This window comes from Microtus ochrogaster, chromosome 5 (assembly GCF_000317375.1).
Source record: "Microtus ochrogaster isolate Prairie Vole_2 chromosome 5, MicOch1.0, whole genome shotgun sequence".
Classification (NCBI taxonomy): domain Eukaryota; kingdom Metazoa; phylum Chordata; class Mammalia; order Rodentia; family Cricetidae; genus Microtus; species Microtus ochrogaster.
In genome coordinates this window covers 92276140-92279266 of record NC_022012.1, presented here as the reverse complement: position 1 = coordinate 92279266, position 3127 = coordinate 92276140, and the positions used below count along the sequence as shown (strand labels likewise).

General features: G+C 51.1%; 1 protein-coding gene across 1 annotated transcript in view; it reads left to right on the top strand.

Moving 5' to 3' along the window:
• Positions 1-1417: 1417 nt before the first annotated feature.
• Cx3cr1 (C-X3-C motif chemokine receptor 1) overlaps positions 1418-3127 on the top strand; it is a 19055-nt gene continuing 17345 nt past the window's right edge. Inside the window, exons 1-2 of the mRNA XM_005348109.3 lie at positions 1418-1544; positions 2418-2865. The gene's annotated coding sequence lies outside the window, so the exon portion shown is untranslated. The remainder of the gene's footprint in view (positions 1545-2417; positions 2866-3127) is intronic.

Genomic DNA, 3127 nt, shown 5'->3' with positions numbered 1-3127 from the left:
GAAGTGACTGAGGGAAGGGGGAGGGACAGAGCAGGGATGCAACTGCAGCTGGGGGCCAGCTTTTTAGCTGAATACTGCGGCGTGTACCTAGGAGCTTAGAAGTTCCAGCTTGGGAGGCTGAGATGAGAACTTGGGTGTTCTAGGCTAGCATGGGCTCCACAGCAGGACCCTGTCTCAAAAGCAAGGTGAATAGGTAAGTGACAACTGATGGTTTATTTTGGAATAAAAGGTGCTATTGTTTCCATGTGTAATGCAACTAGAAGTAATTTAATCAGGGGCTGGAGAGATGGCTCAGTGGTTAAGAGCACTGGCTGCTCTTCCAGAGGACATGGATTTAATTTCCAGCATCCACACGGTGGCTCACAACAATCGGTACCTCTAGTCTCAGGAGACCTGGGATCCACTGCCCTCTTCTGGCCTCTTGAGGTTCAGGCATGCATGTGGTGGTGATTGTACAGGCGAACACTTATATACATAAAATAGCAAAAATAGGGGTTTTTAAAGAAATAATTTAAGCTGGGTGGTGGTGGTGCACGCCTTTAATCTCAGGACTCAGAGGCAGAGGCAGGCGGATTTCTGTGAGTTGGAGACCAGTTTGGTCTATAGAGTGAGTTCCAGGACAGCCAGAACTGCCAGGCAGGAAGGCAGGCAGGCTGGAAAGAGGCTCAGTAGGTAAAAGTGCTTACTGCCTTGCTGAGGTCACAAGTCTGGTTCCCAGTACCCACATCAGATGGCTCATACCTTCCTATAATTCCAGTTCCAGACGATCCGTGGCCTCTTCTGGTCTTCATTATGCTGTATACACTATTCATATATGGCACAAACACCACACACACACACACACACACACACACGAATGAGGTACTGTTTGTTGCCTTCAGGTCCCCAAAGCAGGCTTGCCTCCTTTCCTACCCTAAAATAGAATGCTCCATGAGCTCAGAGTGCCTCTCCTAAATATTGTGTTCCTCTGTGTGTGTGGGTGTCCATCCGGACAGCTGTCACCACCCCGTGGGGACAAGGAAACTGGCACAAGTGTGTTGACACTCATCACAGAGTTCTATCAGCTTCAGCACCCGTGGACAGGACAAGCCCACTCCTCAGCCCTCAGCAGGTGAGTCAGGGAAGCAGGCACTCCCAGTGCCAGTGCACGCACAGGGAAGGGTGTGTGTGTGTGTGTGTGTGTGTGTGTGTGTGTGTGTGTGCGCACACGAGAGAGTGTATGTGCGTGTGCATGTGTGCTGGAGGAAGAGGAAGTGTTCAGAATGTAGGGGAAAGGAAAAGGGGACCATCGTGTTGAGAGCAAGCTCACAGACAGACCAGGGAGCGGAGGAAGCTCCCGGAGTTAAAGCTGTACAGCTGCGGCTCAGGGATTGCTCTTCGTGTACGTGGGAGGGTGAGATGAAGACAGACAGAAAGGGATGGATGGGCACAGGGTGATCTCCAGGCCCCAACTGGAGATGGAGTTGTGTCAGCAATGAGCATCGATGAGACTGTTTGGATTCCAAGTGGGAGAATTTGGCCAGATCCAAGACAGGAGCACAAGGGTAAGCTGAGTGTGGCTGGGGAGATGGCTCTACCCGCAGACCACTTGCCTAGTGTGTGTGAAGTCCCTGAGTTTGATCCCCAGCATCTCATCAACGAGACATGGCGGGACATCCCAGCCCTTGGCCGGTGGAGGCAGGAGGATGCTCAGGTCATCTTCAAATACAGAGCCAGGCCAGGATGCGTAGGACATGTCTCAGCAACAACAAAACAAAATAAAACAAACAAAAACATAAAAGGGGGGCTGTGGGAATGGCTCAGTGGCTAAGAGCACATAACTGCTCTTGCAGGAGAGACAGCTCAGTCCCCAGCTCCCATAACGGGCAGTTCACAGCTGCCTGTGACCCCAGCTCCAGGGAGATCTGAGTCCTCTGGCCTCTGTGGGCACCTGCACTCACATCCACATATGCATAATTCAAAATAAACCTTAAAAAAAGTTAGCAGAAATGAACATGAAACAAGGTTGGGTGGGTTTGAAACAGTGGCGGATCTGGGTGGAGGCAGGTGGATGACCATGATCAAAATACAAAGTGTGAAATCCCCAAAGAATTAATAAAAACAAAAATCAGAAACTGAAGTGGGGCAGAATGAGGGCAAGGAGCTGACCTGGGTAGCCCCCGATGTAGCTGATGGGGCATAGGGAAAGGGCCAATGTCTGAGAGCCCGAGAAGAACCGCTACCTTTCTGTGATCCCTTGGCCTCTGCAGGGGAAGGTGAGCAACCAGGGAGGCCAGGAGAAAACAGAAAAGGGACTAAGGGGTGGGCTTTCTCAACCGTGAACAGGGGGAGGGGAGCTACTGACATTTTCAGTGTGGTGTTCCTACTCAGTGGACAAAACATCCTCCTAAGAACCTCCTGTGATGTGTGCCCCTCAGCCGGGACCGAGACCATGCGGAGGCGAAAGACAGCAAGGACACTGAGCCTGCACCCCAGTGCTGCCCAGGGAGTACCAGATGCTTTTGAAGATGGATGGAAAGATGAGGGGCTTTCACAGATTGCCTGAGACCCCTACTAATGAAAGCTTGAGGCCTGACTTGTGTTCTGCTGGCCTCTGAGGCTGCAGATATCTGACACAGCCCCCAGCCATCACCAGGTCTGCCCCAGGCAGCAGTGCCTGAGACTTGCAATGCAGGCTCCCTTGTGATCAGCTGGTCTCCAGCCTGGAGCTTCTGAGCTTGCTTGCCACAGCATCTAAAGACAGGAAGCCAGACGCTATTGGCTAACTTCGCAAATAAAGATGCCCTCAGAGAGGGAAGTGTTGGCGTCTGGTGGAGTTTGCGTGGGACTGGGGGACTGAGTGGCACTTCATTCCCATCTGCCCAGGTAAGTACAGAGGACTCCTCCCACACCTAGGGTGGGGCCATCAGGCAAACCAGGTTACTGACTCTGTTTGCCTTCTGTGCTCATTTTCCTTAAGATGCAGATAAAACGGGGGTGGAGGATAAGAAGTCTTTGAGGTGTGAGTAATTCCATTTTAGGATTGTGAAGAAAGGTTCAGGTTGAACACTATCAGAAAAAAGGGGAGAGGGGCCTGATGCAAAATCACATTTGGTGATAGGAAATATTGATTTTTTTTTTTTTTTTT